Raw genomic sequence first — 21,772 nt, 5'->3', positions numbered from 1 at the left:
TCCCTGAAATAATAAACAAGCTTTGAATTTGAGCAAAGCAAAATAGTACTTGCACTCTAACATTGTCCAAAGCCAGAACAAAAAGAGACAGTCCTTGAAAGGCTTCCATGGGTTTTCTTTTTGTACTTTGTGACTTTGAGCTCTTCCTCAACTGCAAAGATTTGTTTACTTACTTGAAAACAGAACGTTTTAAACCAATTTATCAGTATTTATTTGGATAGAAGGGAAACTTAAAACTACCATGCAAATGTGATTAAAAGGAAAAAAATTATTTTTATAGTTAAAATTACTTAATCATTTCAAATGATAAGACTCAGAAAAGAATGAAGGCTAAAGTCAGATGTGCCACCATCCAGCTAGGGAAGAAAGGAGTCCAGAAGGAAATTGCTGTTTTGTTTAAAATCATTATTTATTAGAATTTTTGTGAACAGTAGACTCAATGGACACTTAAATCTGACCCTCTAATCTTTGTTGCTGATTGGAGTATAAGAAAACAATTTATTCACAATTTCTAATAGCATTTATTCAGTTGAAAGTATCAAATATACGTTTTAGAACTCTTAGAATATGAATGTGAGAAGTCATTTTTTTTTGTGGCAAATTGTATACAAGAAAAAATATTTTCCATGTGGTCTCTAGGTTTTTTCTATCCCTTTTAAATTCATTCTAGTGTTAAGATATAGAATTTGCATGTGCTTTCAGAATAAGTGATATGTTAATATTCAGAGAAGATATATGGGTATATTCAACATAGCAGAATGGCATGAATTAAAGCGATAAAAATAAAGATCAGAAATCACTAATTCCATGCAGATATTTTCTTTTTACTAGCAAATTTCTACTTTCCAAAATGAACAGACTTCTAAGACTAGAACCTGAGAAATTTTATTTTTCATGGAGATTTTTCATGACACCCTTCCTTCATAGAAATCCTCAGGTCACCCAATCTACTGGCATAGACTTAAGTTTGTTTGGATCTGGCCAAAAGCCAGAGTGGACAGTTATCCAGATTCAGGACTCTGACTGCAAAAAGAAACTAGGAAACAGGGCCCACAGATGGAAAATATAATTCACCTGCAATGGCTACTGATCAATCTTCAGACAGAAGCAGGTTGGAGGTCAGACCTAGAAGATGGGATAGAGATTACAGTTTGTTACATAGCTGGAGGCTTAAAAAATGGGTTGCATACTATACAGTCACAGTCAGTGGGTTGAGAGAAAGAAAACAAGTGTGAGGCACATATAACAGGATGTGATTCCTATAGTCCTGCTTTGTTTTGTCCTCTTTCACTATATATATCCTCCTCCCTTCGTGTATTTTCAGTTATCATGGATTAAAATAACATCTTTATGTAATGTTTGTTTCATTGACAAAACCCAAAGGTCTTTCAGCCTAAAGTCCAGGCCTCGCTTCATCTTTCATCACTCTTCCCATCTCAACATACCTCTCCAACATCCTCTATGTGCTGAATTTTCCAAGCTCTGTCTTATCTCATGCCTTTTACACATGCTATCCTCCATGTCTAGAATGTACTTATTCCAAATTTCTGCATGACTAGCTCATTCTCTTCCTCTAGGTCTCAAATTCACTGTTACATTTTTCTGATCACTTTTCCTAATGCAGGTTCTTATCTGATATTCCTTCAGATACTTTTTGCCTCCAAAACAGCTGTTAAAATGTTCAACTATTGATTTATTCATCCATTTCCTTTTTTCCCTACTGCCTTTACTACAATGTAAGTTCCATGTCTTCATTGTTTACCAAAGTATCTCAACATTTGTTAAATGAATGATCAGTGCTCAAAAGCCTCGATTGTTTGTACCAAGGAATCATTTGAGAAGATGGAACAAGAGAGCTTTCTCTGGTTACAGGCAGTTTCCAAGGAGTTCTGAGTTGACAACAGCCAGGAAGAGGAGCTCCTCCAGGATTCCTTGTTATTCCTGCCTTGTCTCAAAGGAATCTGCTTCCTCCCTTACATGAATTTTACTGACATTCTATCTGCTAATTGTTAAAGAAGAAATGCAACCATTGAACATTTCAAGAACTATGAAGGTCAGAGAAGTTTTACGCCAATTGGAACAAATACTCTTGGATCCTCAACAGACTGTTCATTGGCTAAACTGACCTATTATCTTCACCAGGGCTTGAAGTGGGACCAGAAGAAACAGTCCAGTGGCAAAATGGGCTGCCATCAGATGGCAGCAAAGAGTTATTTCTTCTTGCATGGCTAACTATTAACTTTGTCCCCTTTTAAGAATATTGAAATATGTTTCATTTTCTAGATATATTTTAAGAATTAATGAATTTCCTCATTTGGCATTTATATCTGTTTATTCCAAACACTGCCAGTTTGTAGAATCAATGGGAAAATTCCATTGCATAAAGGAATCTTTTTAGAAAAGAAAAAATCTTAAAGTTGCAAATTTATTGAATTAAAATGATAAATTTTTCTTTCTAGAAAATTAATTTTTCTCTAAGAAACTTTGCATAAACATAGACTATATATGAGATACCTGTTATGATATAAATGTTTTATATTTGAAGATGAATTAATCCACTTGACAACAATTTTAGTCAAAGAAAATAAAAGGTACATGTGTTGTATCAAGTGCTTACACTAGTAATATGCTAACACCTGTGCAATTTTATTAATTGTTATGATCATTTTGCTCCCCTGTTAGAACTGAACTACTTAGGAGATAGCATAAAAGCTTGTAACATCCTGAACCTGAATTATCTTTACCAACAGTAGCTATAATCATTTCCTTCCTCATCTAGTCTAGTCACAGAGAACTCACCAAGCCCCAAACACTTCATTCACTTCAGTGCTTTCACCTGTACCAGTCCCAGTTCTGGGAACAATCCACCAGCTCTTTCTACCTGACATCCTGCTTATTTTTCAAGACCCATAGTAAACATAATTTTCTCTGAAAGCTTTCCTCCCTTTCATTTTCCTTTGAGCAAAAAAAGACTCTCCTTTTTTTAGTTTCTATATTATATATAGAATGGCACTTCATTCGATCATTCATCTAATAAGTAATTATTATTTAATTAACCACGAACTACACTTGGTGCCAAGAAATACAATGATCATGTCACTGCTGTCATAAATATTAGCAAGGTAAGGAGACATTATATGAATAACCAGTAGTATGATTAAGGATATGAAGACATATAGGAAAACATGTCTTTTACATATAATAGAGGCATTCTTGGGGTATGACTCTAAAAATGAGAAGTTAGCCAGCCAAAGAGACAAGCATTTCAGGCAGAGGAAAGAGCATACAAAACCCCCCTCAGTTAAAAGATGTTAATTTGAAGAACCACAAGAAGCTCCTTGTCCTAGAGCAGAGAAAGCAAGGTGAAGCAAGGTGAATACCCACATGAGGTGGAGACTTGGCAGGAGCTGGCTTGTGAAGGTTTTTTAAAACCTATTGAGGATACTGGACTACTTAACAGTGAGAAGAAATCATCAGAAAGGGTTTTTTTTTAATTTTTATTTATTCATGAGAGACACAGAGAGAGGCAGAGAGGTAGGTAGAGGGAGAAGCAGGGTCCCTACTGGGAGCCCAATGTACAACTTGATCCTAGGACCCCAGGATCATAACCTGAGCCAAAGGCAGATGCTCAACCACTGGGCCACCAAGGTGCCCCCAGAAGTTTTTAAAAAGAGAAATAAATAGCCATATGTTGTGATTTCAATTACTGTGCAAAATGGAGAATGGATAGAGGAGGAGAACACAGTGCATTTGGGAAAGTGTAGGGAGGTTTTTGTAATAGGTTAGGCAGGAGAGTTTGGTAGATTGGACTAGAGCTGTAACCATGGGGATGGAGAGAAGTGGGTGATTTGAGTGTTATTTAAGAGGCAAAATTGACATGACCTGGTGATTGGCTGTGAGGAGTGAGATTGAAGAAGGAATCAAGGGGTACTTTGAAGTTGCTGTTTGAGCAACCCTGATAGATAATTGCGCTAATTCTAGAAGCAAATGGATTTTTATATTACCAACTAATATTTACAATTAATTGATATTCTATTTTTAATGTGGTCAGGGAGTATAAGAATGAATGTAAGTAAACACTAAATCTAGGATATGGAATTTCTAAAATTCATATTAAAAAGAATTTCTGGGATCACAAAGTAAAAAGAATTATAAGATTTTTTTTGCCATGATAATGGATGGACATAATGGACTGGACATATTTGCAGTAATAATAATTTCTGCTGCCATCAACCTCTCTGTGGCTGCTTCTCAAAGGAAGCATTTGCAGCTCCCTCTCTTTATTTTCCTGTTCCTAGTAAGGTTCACACCCTTCTGCATTTTGCATACATAATACCTTAAAGATTAAAAATAGAATCTCCAAGCTGCAGAGATTCTAATTGAACATTTTAATAACTTCTTTTTGTGTGTGTGTTAATCAACTTTCTAAAGTGTGAGCTATTTTTAGCACCAGTTACATTTGTACCTTTGGGTCCAATTCTAATTCTCTTCACATCCCAGACGATCTCTCTGCAGTAGTCTCTTTGAAATCAATCAGTGCTTTCAGGAGAGAAAGTTATGCAGTGAAGGATAGAACTGGGTCATGGCGAGCATTCTTCCTCACATAATGCTGAATTCTTTTACTTCCAGGTGCAGAGACAGGGTTAGATGATTACTATTTAGAGAGCACAAAAGAGGCCATTAGAGTAGACCAAAGAAAGGAAAAAAACAAAACAAAACAACTTACCTCAGTAAGGTTATTTCAGATTGGCTGCGCCCTTGTTTCCAGAATTTTAACTTCACAAACAGATTAAACTGAGTAAAATTGCTATTAAAAAAATCCTTAGTCTTAAAAATGGCAAGCAGTTTCTCAGGCATCTTCCTCACACCCACATTTCCTATTGACAATCTTGAGAAGGCCGGCAGACAATCTACTGCATGACAGATCATCTACTTCCAGTGACTTTAGAAATTTTCATTAATTTTAAGTTTAATGGGATTTGGAGTGAGAAATGTGTAGTGACTTGCCTACTTTTCTTTTTTAAGGGAAAGAAAGCAAACCTTCCCATCTGAAAGAAGTTTGCAAGATCTTTCATCTTCCCCCCACTGTCTATCTTTTTACTAGCAGTTTGGGTTCTATATCAACTAGAAAAAAAATAAAATCGTTCTTTTGCTATATTCATCTTGATTTTGAATTGATCAGAAGGCTCTTCTCTTGGATTTTTCTTCCCACCCCCATCATTCAAGCAAAGCGAAGCAGGTTAGGTTGGGATAGACAGGAGTCCTGAAGAATCCAGGAGGAGATTCTAACTGCATGTACCAAATTAATTCATTTTAGAAAAACAAGCAGGGGATGCAGAAGCATATTTTTGCCTCATAAAAAAAAAAGTCTATGAGAGGAACATTTGGGAAATGGTATGAAATTTGGAGCTGTGGCTTCTAATTTTTCATAAAGATGTAATTTCTTATTTATCCACCTACCACTGACCCATTGAAACATCTGCTCCTTATTACTTTAAGTGCCTTTCTATTGCCTCTGAAAGAGAGGACACTAAACATTTTGGGAAAAATGTATTTCTGAATGATTTCTTAAGTTACAACATACCAGGAAGAACAGTCTCAAAATAGAAGAAAAAGAAACATAATTTTAATTTCCAAAGTAAATACGTAAATATAAAAATAGAAGCTTTGAGTTGCCTGAGATAAAACTTAAAGGAAGAAAATGTAACGGACTGGAGAGAAAGTAGATGTGGAGTCAACTTCTGATTCTCTCCACTGTACATATCTTCCCCTTACATGGCACAGAAGATAGATAATAAAAGTCCTTTATGGTCTAAGGCAAAGAGGTTGAAATTTGGGAAAGGAAAGATTCTTCCCATGTGGGCACCTGGGAAAGATATGTTGCCTTTATCCCTTTCAAGGCCAAAGTCTGGGTTGGGCTTGTAGAAAGCTTTAAATGGGGTTGACGATTGGAAATTAGGAGTGCACTGTGCTCTATCTCTTATCTGACTTGTTGAGAGGGGAACATCAACACAGAGCACCCCAGTTATAGTGGAGGAAGAATGGAGCAGTGCTGTTCTAGTAGGGAGAGGCTATTACCCATTTCCTCCTGCTCTTCATGAGCCAAGAGCAGTACAGATAAGCATCTGAATGATTTCTAGGTCCCCTTGAAAATGACACAGAGAAGACTGAGAGAGTACAGATGGCTTTGCATGTGCCTTGAAGCTTGGATGAGGAATATGTGGGGTGAGCTACATTGTCCTAGTGAATAGGGAGCAAAACAGGTATCAGTAGTAGATGTCAGAGGGAATGAATATTGGTCATTCTAGAACAATATGGATTATATATCCAGTGAAGATAAACTAGGGAAGAAAGTGGCAATGGATAGATGCTAACTATCCCTTGCAGCCTTAGATGTATGTAAATAACTTTCTCCCCTGGGGAGAAGGGGATTGAAAGAGGGAATAAATATTCTTTAATGAACAGTTATGTTTTAAATTCAGTACAGACTGAGTTTAATGAGAACTTGCAGATTACACTGTGTCCTTAGTAAAAACAAAATGGAGCCTTGAAGGCTAAGTTTAGTTCGGAGAATTAAGGAGAATCAAAAGAAAGTTCAGTTTTTGCATATCTGACTTTTGTCATTCTGAAGATCTTTAGATGACACATAATATTCAGCATGGAGCTTACCTTCTGAGACTGTGTTACTACAATACTCCAAAGGGTGATATTCTTGGCTAAAAATGGCCTATATATTCTGTTTTCTGGCACAAACAATAAATGTGGCAGCTTTGGCCACATTTATTGTTGAAAAACACAGTGGAAAGAGCACCCTCACTGTGGGATTTCTAAGATTAGGAAAACAAGCATTACCTTTAAGAGAAAGAACTTCCCAAAACAAACAAACAAATAAACAAACAAAAACAGATTCTGAGAAACTAATTATTATGAGATAACATTGTGGCATCCTAAAGGAACACATAGCTACAATAAAATAAGTTGACTCCAGGACATAAAACAATGGATTTTTAAAAAGTGAATAGTGTTGGCAAAACAAATGCAAGACAAAACAAAATAACCACTCCCCCTAAATTGCCATCAATGAATGAATTAAAATATATTTTGCAAAGAGGTAAGGTACCAAATTGGCTCTTGGAAGAAAAGGAACCACTGATATTGGGAATAAACTGGAATAGCACTTAGTGAATACAGAGAAAAGAACAAGGAACTGAACTAATAAGCTAGGAGATAATGGATCTAGAGGATAGGAGAAAATTTAAAAATCAAGATTATTCTTTTTATAAAAAAAGATTGATTTTAGAGAGGGGGAGGGGCTGAGACAGCACCTCAAGCAAACTCCCCACTGAGCATGGAGCCTGATCCCATGACCCTGAGATCATGACCTTAGCCAAAATCAAGAGTCAGAGGCTTAGCTGACTGAGCCACCCAGGTTTTCCAGAATCGGGTTATTCTTAAAGACAAGATACACTGAATACAATAGAACTGATTGTTAGAGGCAAAATTGAAGATAAAAATTCTGACTCTCTTCTTCCCCTCCCCTCCCTTACAAAGGAGATCAAATAATTTTAAAAGTGCCTCATTCTCTTTAGGTATTTGATTTTTTGTGCTATAGATAGCTAGCGTGTAGATTGGTTCTTGTTTCCTCCATCTGAATCCTGAATAACAGCACATGCAGCACCATATGCAGAAAGTGATTATAGTCAATGGACCCTCATGGATGGAAATCTGGGATTGGATATTTGATGAAGTTTGGGTATAAAGGTGGGGAAGAACCAGTTGCCATTAGAAAATGAGGCACTGGGCAGCCCGGTGGCTCAGCGGTTTAGCGCCGCCTTCAGCCCAGGGCCTGATCCTGGAGACTCTGGATCAAGTCCCATGTCGGGCTCCCTGCATGGAGTCTGCTTCTCCCTCTGTCTGCGTCTCTGCCTCTCTTTCTCTCTGTGTCTCTCATGAATAAATAAATGGAATCTTTGAAAAAAAAAAAAAGAAAATGAGGCACTGGATGGTATATAGTGACAAAGTAGCTCTTGAACTTAGCACTTTTGGTCTGGGTGAAGTGTCTTTCTATAGGCAAAGCTTCATGGATAAAGTGGCTACTTTTATAGAAATAATGGATATACTAAAAATCAAGACTTTAAAAGAGTAAATGTTATGGTGTATCAAATATACATAAATAAAATTGTTATTAAGAAAAATAAATTGGAGCACTTGGATGACTCAGTTGGTTAATCGTCTGACTTCTGCTCAGGTCATGATCTCAGAATCCTGGGATGGAGCCTTGAGTTGTTGGACTTCCTGCTCAGCCGGGAGCTTGATTCTCCCTCTCACTTTGCCCCTCTCCACCACTTGAGCTCCAGGTCTCTTTCTCAAATTAATAAATAAAACCTTTCAAAAAAATAAAGAAAAATCAATTTAAAAAAGAAATAGAACTTTTTGGAGAATTAACAAAATCCATGGAATTGATGTTATGAATTCATATTTATAAAGTGATCATAGAGTTTGGGGAGTTACTAAGTGATAAAGTTATAGACTATGAAAAATCACCATTTATGCAGTGTTTTTCAAGAGGAATTTATTGAAGATGCATGTATTTTATTGGACAGTGACAGCCTGGAAAGGATAAGGAATTTATTGCTAATTATATGCAGCAAAAACAAAAACAAGAGGAGTCAAGTCAAAAAGAAAAAAGAAATAGTTCTGGGAAGGGGATTAAGGTCTCCATGAAAGGTCATCCCTGAGTATTATGACTATTAATGAAAATACAGATTTAGCTTTTGTGACAGCCTATCTTCTTCTGTCTGTTTCCTATTGACTACAATTCTTTCAACACAAAGCATGGCTTCTTTTCCCTTCAGTTTCTCCAAATGGTACCAAAAAAAAAGTGTTGGTCTTTAATTCCTTGACAATTAGTTATTAATGAAATAAAAGAAACTGGGCTCTTGCTGCCAACTTACTAAAAGAGGTTTTTACTCAATCATAGTAAGAGAAATCCTATAAATGTTGCCATAATTACTAGTTGATTACAGAGTAGCAGAATCATTAAATTTAAAATAAGTTTTTGTGTATCAACAAATTGTGCAGCATTTGTCAGCACCGCTCAGAGGCAGAGCCTTAACCATACCTCCCTGAGCTATTTTGTAGCTTGCTGAGGGAAACGAACAAACAAACAAAAAACCCACCCAAAACAGTTTGCAATAGGGCATGTGATATGTGCTTAGTATTGAAATACTAGCTTAAAATACTGTGTTTGAAATTCGAACAAATGGTGAAGTAGATTGTTAACCTCCGAATGATGTTTTTTTTTTTTTGAGACAGAGAGAGAGAGAAGAGGTAGGGAATGAAGGGGAGGGGAGAGAAGGGTTGAGGGAGAGGGAAAAAGAATCTTAAGCAGCCTCTATACCCAGAACAGAGCCCAACTTGAGGCTCAGTCTCATAACCCTGACACCAAGATCTGAGCTGAAATAAAGTCAGATGCTCAACTGACTGAGCCACCCAGGTGCCCCCAGAATGAAAATATTGAGGTTGAAAAGTCCATATCCTGGTGATTTACAAATTAAAAGATGAAGCTCTTTAACTTTGAAGCCCTGGAAAGGGGCGTTATGATCTGTGAACTATCTTAAGAGCTATGCTATAAACAGTATAGTTGATATTTATTAAAATATTTATAGTGAAGCAGCAATTCAAATGGGAGAATTTTTTTTCTCTCTTTCATTAGCCTGATTCAAATGTCTGAGAAACAGAATCTCCTTTGTCTCCTAAACTGTAGTGAAACCACTATCTCAGGGAATTGGCATTTCCTTTCCTTTGCATAACATGCTCAGCAAACTGTACCAGTTAACTACCAATTGGTAAATTGGTATTACTATATTTGTGACATCTGTAATTTTGATTTTGTTTTGTGAGTCAACTGGTTTAATAAAGTCACAAATGTGAGAACCTAAAAATAATTGCATGTGCAGGATTTATGCATGTCTCTCAGTCTTTCTTCCAGGGCTTATTCAAGGGGCTCAGGGACAAAATGGCCATGCTGGCACTTATGTATAGGCTTTCTCTCACCAACACTAATTCGGCTAACAGTACTGTTAAATGTCCCACCTGTCAAAACAGAAACCAATCCTGTACATAAATATGCTGGCTTACACCAAAAAACACTGGGAGCAGGTTAATTACTCTGAGCCACATCATAGTGATTTATTCTCTCTGGAATAGACCCTTATCTATGGAATTACTGAATAACTCATTCACAGTTGGAGGATTCCTTATAATGTTGTTTCTAAACAACAGACTTGTTTTCTAACCAGAAAAGTGAGACAATGTCCTGAAGCCTGAGGAATTTCCTGGTTGTACTATGTCTCCTGTTACCCCAAAGAAGATACCCTTTTAGAGTAATGAAAGAACATTCTGAAGACTCAATGTCAGCACTTTCTGGAAGACAGTACCTTGTGAGGTTAAGAGGCTCTTTTGGAGAATGCATTATATGATCTTAAGCAGTGATTCATGCCCTAATTGGCCTGAATTATAAGGAGCATCATTATTTTAAGTACTATTGAGAAAGAAAATAAATGTTACCAAGTAAATTATGATCCGCAATCATTGTAACATGAGACCAATGTCAAAGACATAAAAATCTACAACAGAACAAAAAAGACTTAAAATAGAAGATGTATAGTAAATGTTGCTCCCTCCCCCACCCCCACATAGCCATAATATAAAGTTGAGGAACCAAGGAGCAGAAATGAAAGTAATACTCTAACCTACAGTAGCAATATCACCTTCAAAAAAAAAATCTCTGCCATTTTTTTAAACCTGTTCTGACAATATAATTATGTGGACTTGATAAAACTTTATTTCAAGTTTATTCAAGGGAAGGGACCTAAGCAGACCAATTCAAAGGTTTATCTCTTTCAAGTTCCATTTACAGAAAAGTATGGTTAGATAATAAAGAAAAGACTTTCTGATTAGAGATCATTAGACTTCTGACAGTCGACTGACAGTTAAATGGTGGATGAGTGAGTATTTTTCCAGAACAGATCTTAGGCTTATTAAAGTTCATCAGGCAAGTATGCAATGGTGCCTAAGTAATTTCATTAGAAATGCCAATTTCTTTTTCTCAGAAGGAAGTTAGGAAATACATACCCCAGACCAGGTTCAGGGCAATATTTTAAGTTACTTAAGGAACAAATGCTTCTACAGGGGACATAGTAATGGTTGCATTTTAGGCTCTTCTTGCAACAAGCAAAGCAAAATAAAACTAATCACTATCAACTGGGGTGAGATTAGAGTAACTGTGTTCTTCAGTGATTTATCTAATTACCAGTGGGAAATAGGGCTAGTATTTTACAATGGGAACAAAGAGGAATGTGTCTGGGGTCAAATGATCTCTGCACTGTCTTCAATACTGACTAATCTAGCAGTAAAAGTTAATGGAAGACCAATTGAGTATTCAGGCAAGACCATGAAAGAGCCAGATATCTTTTAGGAAAGGTCTTGGATCTACCTACAGGTCAAAGAAATAAACCAACAAAAGTAGCAAGCTAAGGGTTGCATGAAAGCAAGACCATGTGGCACAGATCTCATGACTACTAATAGAAATACATAATTTCTTTTTGTTTATGTTAGGTATATATCTAACCTACTAATTACTTTTTCTCCTTTTCCCTTCTGTCATTTTCTAATAGAAGATGTGTCATTGATGTCATTTTTTAATTGAAGTGTTAGATTTATGCATAAGAGAACAATCTCAGCTGCTGTAGTAATAGAGTCCAAAATAGAGTGCCTTAAAAGTTATTTCTCTCTCATATTTTAATTTGGGTTGTGGTCTAAGGCTGGATGATAGTTTGAGCCATTGCCAGGGATTAGAACTCCTTTCATTGCCTATTGTCCCATTCCTAAATGCTGTCCCTACCCATCATGCCAAAAATAGCTCAACTTTACTTCCATATTCAGCCTGGAGGAAAGAGGAATGAAACAATAATGGGACAACATGTTTAAGATGGCATTTGGGCTGAACAGAAGAGGAATGAGTATTACCTACAGTGAATATAATCTCTGATGACTCCGATTCTACCCTCTTGGAGAGAAGGTAAACACGTTCATATCTGTATGGCAATGGATAGTTTAGGTTGCCATTGTTATTGGAAGTTGAAGTACAAGGAGAAATGTGTGTATAAATGTTACTTTTCAAAAGGATTGGATGTGGTGAATATAGTGAAATGGCACTCATATTCACTCCAGCTTTCTCCCAATGTGGCCTCCTACACTGCAAAAGTCTGAAAACAAAAACTCCATTTTAAAAACTCCTTTGAACTAAAAGAATATGTGACCTCCAAACCAGCTCTGCAAGAAATTTTAAGGGGGACTCTTAAAATTCCCCTTTAAGAAGAAGTTCAGTGGAACAGTCCACAAAAACAAGGACTGAATAGATATCATGATGACACTAAACTCATATCTCTCAATAGTAACTCTGAATGTGAACGGGCTTAATGACCCCATTAAAAGGCGCAGGGTTTCAGACTGGATAAAAAAGCAGGACCCATCTATTTGCTGTCTACAAGAGACTCATTTTAGACAGAAGGACACCTACAGCCTGAAAATAAAAGGTTGGAGAACCATTTACCATTCGAATGGTCCTCAAAAGAAAGCAGGGGTAGCCATCCTTATATCAGATAAACTAAAATTTACCCCAAAGACTGTAGTGAGAGATGAAGAGGGACACTATATCATACTTAAAGGATCTATTCAACAAGAGGACTTAACAATCCTCAATATATATGCCCCGAATGTGGGAGCTGCCAAATATATAAATCAATTATTAACCAAAGTGAAGAAATACTTAGATAATAATACACTTATACTTGGTGACTTCAATCTAGCTCTTTCTATACTCGATAGGTCTTCTAAGCACAACATCTCCAAAGAAACGAGAGCTTTAAATGATACACTGGACCAGATGGATTTCACAGATATCTACAGAACTTTACATCCAAACTCAACTGAATACACATTCTTCTCAAGCGCACATGGAACTTTCTCCAGAATAGACCACATACTGGGTCACAAATCGGGTCTGAACCGATACCAAAAGATTGGGATTGTCCCCTGCATATTCTCAGACCATAATGCCTTGAAATTAGAACTAAATCACAACAAGAAGTTTGGAAGGACCTCAAACACGTGGAGGTTAAGGACCATCCTGCTAAAAGATGAAAGGGTCAACCAGGAAATTAAGGAAGAATTAAAAAGATTCATGGAAACTAATGAGAATGAAGATACAACTGTTCAAAATCTTTGGGATGCAGCAAAAGCAGTCCTAAGGGGGAAATACATCGCAATACAAGCATCCATTCAAAAACTGGAAAGAACTCAAATACAAAAGCTAACCTTACACATAAAGGAGCTAGAGAAAAAACAGCAAATAGATCCTACACCCAAGAGAAGAGGGGAGTTAATAAAGATTCGAGCAGAACTCAACGAAATCGAGACCAGAAGAACTGTGGAACAGATCAACAGAACCAGGAGTTGGTTCTTTGAAAGAATTAATAAGATAGATAAACCATTAGCCAGCCTTATTAAAAAGAAGAGAGAGAAGACTCAAATTAATAAAATCATGAATGAGAAAGGAGAGATCACTACCAACACCAAGGAAATACAAACGATTTTAAAAACATACTATGAACAGCTATACACCAATAAATTAGGCAATCTAGGAGAAATGGACGCATTCCTGGAAAGCCACAAACTACCAAAACTGGAACAGGAAGAAATAGAAAACCTGAACAGGCCAATAACGAGGGAGGAAATTGAAGCAGTCATCAAAAACCTCCCAAGACACAAGAGTCCAGGGCCAGATGGCTTCCCAGGGGAATTTTATCAAACGTTTAAAGAAGAAACCATACCTATTCTCCTAAAGCTGTTTGGAAAGATAGAAAGAGATGGAGTACTTCCAAATTCGTTCTATGAGGCCAGCATCACCTTAATTCCAAAACCAGACAAAGACCCCACCGAAAAGGAGAATTACAGACCAATATCCCTGATGAACATGGATGCAAAAATTCTCAACAAGATACTAGCCAATAGGATCCAACAGTATATTAAGAAATTTATTCACCATGACCAAGTAGGATTTATCCCTGGGACACAAGGCTGGTTCAACACCCGTAAAACAATCAATGTGATTCATCATATCAGCATGAGAAAAACCAAGAACCATATGATCCTCTCATTAGATGCAGAGAAAGCATTTGACAAAATACAGCATCCATTCCTGATCAAAACTCTTCAGAGTATAGGGATAGAGGGAACATTCCTCGACATCTTAAAAGCCATCTATGAAAAGCCCACAGCAAATATCATTCTCAATGGGGAAGCACTGGGAGCCTTTCCCCTAAAATCAGGAACAAGACAGGGATGTCCACTCTCACCACTGCTGTTCAACATGGTACTGGAAGTCCTAGCCTCAGCAATCAGACAACAAAAAGACATTAAAGGCATTCAAATTGGCAAAGAAGAAGTCAAACTCTCCCTCTTTGCCGATGACATGATACTCTACATAGAAAACCCAAAAGTCTCCACCCCAAGATTGCTACAACTCATACAGCAATTCGGTAGCGTGGCAGGATACAAAATCAATGCCCAGAAATCAGTGGCATTTCTATACACTAACAATGAGACTGAAGAAAGAGAAATTAAGGAGTCAATCCCATTTACAATTGCACCCAAAAGCATAAGATACCTAGGAATAAACCTAACCAAAGATGTAAAGGATCTATACCCTCAAAACTATAGAACACTTCTGAAAGAAATTGAGGAAGACACAAAGAGATGGAAAAATATTCCATGCTCATGGATTGGCAGAATGAATATTGTGAAAATGTCAATGTTACCCAGGGCAATATACACGTTTAATGCAATCCCTATCAAAATACCATGGACTTTCTTCAGAGAGTTAGAACAAATTATTTTAAGATTTGTGTGGAATCAGAAAAGACCCCGAATAGCCAGGGGAATTTTAAAAAAGAAAACCATATCTGGGGGCATCACAATGCCAGATTTCAGGTTGTACTACAAAGCTGTGGTCATCAAGACAGTGTGGTACTGGCACAAAAACAGACACATAGATCAGTGGAACAGAATAGAGAACCCAGAAGTGGACCCTGAACTTTATGGTCAACTAATATTCGATAAAGGAGGAAAGACTATCCATTGGAAGAAAGACAGTCTCTTCAATAAATGGTGCTGGGAAAATTGGACATCCACATGCAGAAGAATGAAACTAGACCACTCTCTTGCACCATACACAAAGATAAACTCAAAATGGATGAAAGATCTAAATGTGAGACAAGATTCCATCAAAATCCTAGAGAAGAACACAGGCAACACCCTTTTTGAACTCAGCCACAGTAACTTCTTGCAAGATACATCCACGAAGGCAAAAGAAACAAAAGCAAAAATGAACTATTGGGACTTCATCAAGATAAGAAGCTTTTGCACAGCAAAGGATACAGTCAACAAAACTCAAAGACAACCTACAGAATGGGAGAAGATATTTGCAAATGACATATCAGATAAAGGGCTAGTTTCCAAGATCTATAAAGAACTTATTAAACTCAACACCAAAGAAACAAACAATCCAATCAGGAAATGGGCAAAAGACATGAAGAGAAATCTCACAGAGGAAGACATAGACATGGCCAACATGCATATGAGAAAATGCTCTGTATCACTTGCCATCAGGGAAATACAAATCAAAACCACAATGAGATACCACCTCACACCGGTGAGAATGGGGCAAATTAACAAGGCAGGAAACAACAAATGTTGGAGGGGATGCGGAGAAAAGGGAACCCTCTTACACTGTTGGTGGGAATGTGAACTGGTTCAGCCACTCTGGAAAACTGTGTGGAGGTTCCTCAAAGAGTTAAAAATAGACCTGCCCTACGACCCAGCAATTGCACTATTGGGGATTTACCCCAAAGATACAAATGCAGTGAAATGCCGGGACACCTGCACCCCGATGTTTATAGCAGCAATGGCCACGATAGCCAAACTGTGGAAGGAGCCTCGGTGTCCAACGAAAGATGAATGGATAAAGAAGATGTGGTTTATGTATACAATGGAATATTACTCAGCTATTAGAAATGACAAATACCCACCATTTGCTTCAACGTGGATGGAACTGGAGGGTATTATGCTGAGTGAAGTAAGTCAGTTGGAGAAGGACAAACATTATATGTTCTCATTCATTTGGGGAATATAAATAATAGTGAAAGGGAATATAGGGGAAGGGAGAAGAAATGTGTGGGAAATATCAGAAAGGGAGACAGAACGTAAAGACTGCTAACTCTGGGAAACGAACTAGGGGTAGTAGAAGGGGAGGAGGGCGGGGGGTGGGAGTGAATGGGTGACGGGCACTGGGGGTTATTCTGTATGTTAGTAAATTGAACACCAATAAAAAATAAAAAATAAAAATAAAAAAAAATAAAAACTCCTTTGAAGCTGAGATTGAGGATAAGAATTAGGTTATCTCTGTTAGATGAGACTGCCTATGATAGGGAAAGCACCCGTGTGTCTTTGGGTGTTGTTTCTGGCAGACACCATTGTATACTTGTTAGTTTTTTTTCTAAAATGGCATTCCAGTCACTGACTTCTAGAGTAGAGATTGGCATTACTTTTTCTTTAGAGGGCCCAATAGTATATCTGTTACATTCTGTGGAACAAGAGGCCACACACAAGCTCTGTCGCAAAGCCTCAACGCTGGTGTCATGGTGAATGAGGCCATAGACAAATTGTAAACAGAGGAGTGTGACTGTATTTGCTGATTGGACTAGGTCTGGGGAACATAGTCTGCCAAGTTCCTTTCTCGAGCATGGTTTACAGAGGCAGATGCAAGAAGCATTTGTGGTCCAACTCAGAATTTTGTTCTTTAGTCACTCACTTCATGACTGTGACTGCCAGGAAGTAGTTGTGGAGGTACTGGCCTCTGATTCTCTGGAATCAGCTGTTCTTTGGGTCACAGCTTCAGAGGTCCCCTCCTTGTCTCTGTAATCTCTAATCTAATCTCCTACTTTTAGTAAGGATTATAGTTTTCTGGTGGGTTATTTCAATGGTATTGCTCTAGTAGTCACTAAAGCCTGATTTCCCTTCAGGGATTTTTGTTAGCACCCAATTCCCTGTGTTTTGAACCAATGTCTTTTTAAAACATATCTAGAGTGTGTTGTTTCCTGCAACTGGAAATTGTCTGATCCTAGCTTATCTCTATGTATTATTTAGAGACCATAAATCCCAACAGTCAGCATACAAGGAAAGAGACACAAAGGCTAAGTGCATTCTGGGATTTTTGGTAGCCAAATATTTTTTTTTCTCAGTAGAAAGCAGGAATAACACTGCCAACAGTGCCTGTTGGTAATTAGCAAGGAAAGTATAACAGCTGATGTTAGACTCCTAAAAATCACATGCTTAAGTATCACCCATTGGGCCCATCAAGCTTCCTTTTCATTTGTACAGGAAAGCTACCAATACCCAAGTGGGCAATAAGTGGTACAAGAGATAGTCAACTTTATCTTTTAACAGATCCCAGACCTGAATTGGTGGTTCACTATTCCAAACTAGCAAAAGGAAAATAATTCATGCATATGTTTAAAAATGCTAATGGCTGAGAGTTATAGTTGCAAATATTGACTTCCATTATAAACAAAACATTAGAAATTGTTAGAAGACATCTGACTGAAGCAGATATGAACTAGTAAATATCCGGGGGTGAGAAGTAGAGGCAAGGAAACAAAAGGAGATGGCAGATGGGAACATTACAGAATCTGAGCAATCACAAATTAAAAATCAGCATTGGAGAAGAGAACATAATAAATTTATAGAATATCAAATCAGTGACATATGGTGGAAGGACTTCAGTGTTTCTTCAGAATATAGAGGACATAGCTGAAAATAAGGGGAAAAATGTTATTTAGAAGGAGAGAAAAACAGAGATCCAACCTAAGAAATATTCTGAGGGAGGCTGAACATAATAAGCAATGACTTCATAGAAAACTCTTGTGAGGTGAAGAAGAATCTGCATTAGATTAGAATTATTAGAGAATTAGAATTATTAGAATCTGTTAGAGTGCATGTGCTCACCAAACTCCAGACAATAGTAATGAAAAAAACAACAACAAAAAGAAGACCTATGAAAATTTACATTTAAAAGAAAAAAAAAAGTTCAAAATGTAAAAAGCAACCTTAAGAGAGATAGTTATCTCTCAGCCCTTCCACCATGTGGTGATACAACAGAAACTTAGCAGTCTGCAACCTGACAGAGGGTTCTCAGCAGAACCTGACCTTACTGGCACCCTGGCCATAGACTTCTAGAACTGTGAGAAATTAGTTGTTTATAAGTCCAAAGGAAGAAGAAGAAGAAGAAGAAGAAGAAGAAGAAGAAGAAGAAGAAGAAGAAGAAGAAGAAGGAAGAAGAAGAAGAAGAAGAAGAAGAAGAAGAAGAAGAAGAAGAAGAAGAAGAAGAAGAAGAAGAAAAAGAAGAAGAAGAAGAATTAGGATCAAAATAATGCATTTAACAATTGGCTGGCACAGAAATGGAACAACATGATGGATACTGGCACTGGCTTGGCATGACCTTCCTAGTAACTACTGGCTGAACAGGTTATAGACATAACTGCACATGTTTGCACATTTGTCTATATTCAGTGAAAGGTATTTTTAAGTATCCAAGGTCTTAGATTATATATTGATAAGAATATCTGCTTACCAAGAAGACTACTTGAAAGTGCTCCCAACAAACAAGAGATGGATTAAAATCAATATTTGGTGGGGATAATTGAAAAAAATTAAATATAGAGATTGAATTACAACTACTGTGTATAAAATCATATAGTTACATGCAAAACCAAGAATTATTATTTTACCTAAATTCAATTTATGTACAATGAAATACACAAATTATAACTTTATAGTTTGAGACAAATATGTCTACATATGGGAAACCACCAAATGTAACTAGATAGATAATATTATTAGCATCCCCAATGGCTCTCTTATGCTCCCCACACATGACTGAGCCCTCAAGAAAACTAGTTTTCTGATATTTATCTTTAGTTTTGTCTCTTTTCACTATTCACTTTCTTATAGTACCTTATAATGATAGAATTTCTTAATTTATTGAAGGACAATTTAATGGTCTTTCTTATTCTGATGTTTTATGTTCTGTTTAGAGATGTTTGCGTACATCAGGCCATAAAATTATTTACCTGTGTTCTCTTCTAAAAACTTACAAATTTATTTTTCACAATTAGGTCTGCGAATTTATTATTGTCCATGATGTAACATGGAAATCAATATTTGTTTTTTCATATGGATACACATTTGATCCAGCACCACTTGTTGGGGAAAAAAATCATTTCCGTACTCATCGTCAGTGACACTTTTTGTCATATATTAGATTGATAGTATGTATGTGTCTACTTCTGGTTTCTCTGTTCTATTCCATTGGTTTACTTGTGCAAGGCCACAATGCTGTAATTACTGTAGCTTTAGAATAAGTCATGATAACTGGAATTTTAACTTCTCTATGTATATCCTTTAAAATTTTTTTTGTTTGTGTGTGTGTGTGTGTGTGTGTGTGTGTGTGTTTTAAGAGAGAGAGTGAGAGGAGCAGGGGGTTGGGAGAAGATGCAGAAGGAGAGGGAAAGAGGCAATCTTAAGCAAGCTCCATGCCCTGCACAGAGACCAACCAGGGCTTGATCTCACAACACGTGAGATCATGAGCTGAGATGAAATCAAGAGTTGGAGGCTTAACAGACTGAGACACCCAAGTGCCCCCCTTTTGTGTTTTTTTTAAACTTCTTTTTTAGTTCATATAAATTTTAGAATTAATTTGTCAACTTTCACATACATGATAAGAATTTAATTGTGATGATACAAGAACTATAAATCAATTTAGAGAGAATTGAAATTATCTATACTACTACAAATACAACGATGGTTAATCTCTTGATAGATTTGTAATTGCAATGGTTACAACAGCTTAGAGAAAATAAGGACTAGCTTTAAAGTGTCTTTTGAAATCATGAGATTTGTTAGCTTAGAAATATACCCTGGACTCTTTAAAATCAAAAATAGTAACTTTTATCCTAGGGAACTATACATAATAACACAGTGAAAATATTGCCTGATACAATACTTTTTCTTCAAAAGAACCTAGGACTAGCAGCATTCTAAATAATTATACTGATTTATGGTTACTACTACTAGCAAATGCTTACATGAAGCTTTCTACTTAAATTATAGTTTTATGGTGTAATTTCTGCTATAGTTGCTGAACTTCCTGTAGTGGTACTAGTGGAAGTTATTTAACTACAGTTTACAACAAAATAAACAAAGCCAAATAAAGGTCATTTTCTCCTGACTGAGAAGATGAGATATGTGTAAAGATACAAAGTTTTTAAACAAAATATTTTAGACACTGGGGAGGGTGATCAGTGGAAAAAGAAATATGCTTTAAATATTAGAAAAATAATTAGGGCACTTGGTTGGCTCAGTCAGTAGAGCATGTGACTCTTGGTCCTTGGTATAGTTTCTAACATCTGTATTTGCTTCTACTTCCTACTGCCACTGCTACATTACATCGTCCAGTCTCTATCACAGGTGCAGCAATTAGACTGAGTTTAATGGTATACAACATTTGTAATCCTCACCCCTAAAATGCCTTTCAAAGTCCCCTTTCTCTTGGTCCTCCCTTCTCTGTAAGTCAGACATGGAAGACCTAGGTGACAGAGTCATTGGATAAAAGGAGCCCGAGTGCCTGGAAGACCATGTTGGGCAGGGCAATCAACTTCCCAGTGGTTTCACATCAACCAGCCTCCAAATTGGACCTAGTTGGGAGTTCACAGTATCTTATTTTGTTAAGTCACAGGATTCAGGAGTAGCAGAAGTTAGAGTATTTTGAGAAATATGGTGCTATTTTCAAACTTATTAGGGAGGAGTTTGGGAACCTACAGACTATTGATCAAATCTGGCCATGGCCTGTTTCTATACAGCCTTCCATCTAAAAATGTGTTTAATTTTTTTTTAACAAGAGGTTTGCTTAAAAAGTGAAAAAGGAAGAGGAGGAGGGGGAAGAAGAGGAGAAGGAGGACAAGGAGGACAAGGAGGAGGATGGTGGGAAAAGGAGACACAATGTGACAGAGATAGCATGTGGTATGAAAACCAAAAATATTTACCATCTGGTCTTTTACAGGAAAAGTTTTCCAACCTCTCCTCTAAAACATTGACAGTCCCAAATCCTTTGTAAAAGCCTCAGTGTGCCACGACTGTCCATCTAAGATCACCAATTTCATTGCCAAGAATACTGACTCCATATGCTACCACAGTTTTAAGCATCCATGTATCTGGACAGTACAGGGCTCTCTGAAGAGACAAGTTCAGCATGGAAGGAGGTGAGTGTCCTGATGTAGCCCTGAGCCCTTCTTTTCCACCTGGGACCCCAAGGTAGCTCTCTTTGTGTTTAGAGTCTCACAACTTCTCTTTAAGTAAAGCTATAAGCTTTAGTCTTAACTCTCCATGGGCTGAAAACCAGTCCCAAATTCTTGGGGAAAGAAATAGTCCTCACACTGTCTCTCTCACAGTTTTCATGTTCTAATTTAAGTACTAAATATCTTTTCTCTATCAGAGAAAGCTTTTGTCCCCACAAAAGCTCTCGCGGACATAAATGCAAGAAGGGAGAGTACCTGATACCCGTTCTGTATGTAAAGAGGATGTATCTGAGCCTCTG

General features: G+C 37.1%; 1 long non-coding RNA gene across 1 annotated transcript in view; it reads right to left on the bottom strand.

The window, feature by feature from the left end:
- Window positions 1-524: 524 nt before the first annotated feature.
- LOC140617266 (uncharacterized) overlaps window positions 525-21,772 on the bottom strand; it is a 52,758-nt gene continuing 31,510 nt past the window's right edge. Inside the window, exons 2-3 of the long non-coding RNA XR_012017493.1 lie at window positions 4,466-4,654; window positions 525-1,125 (exon numbers count right to left, since the gene is read on the bottom strand). This is a non-coding gene — a long non-coding RNA (uncharacterized lncRNA). The remainder of the gene's footprint in view (window positions 1,126-4,465; window positions 4,655-21,772) is intronic.

This window comes from Canis lupus, chromosome 25 (genome assembly GCF_048164855.1).
Source record: "Canis lupus baileyi chromosome 25, mCanLup2.hap1, whole genome shotgun sequence".
NCBI classification, from domain to species: Eukaryota; Metazoa; Chordata; class Mammalia; order Carnivora; family Canidae; genus Canis; species Canis lupus.
Note: the sequence above shows the minus strand (reverse complement) of the source record. Positions and strands in the feature narration are given on the sequence as shown.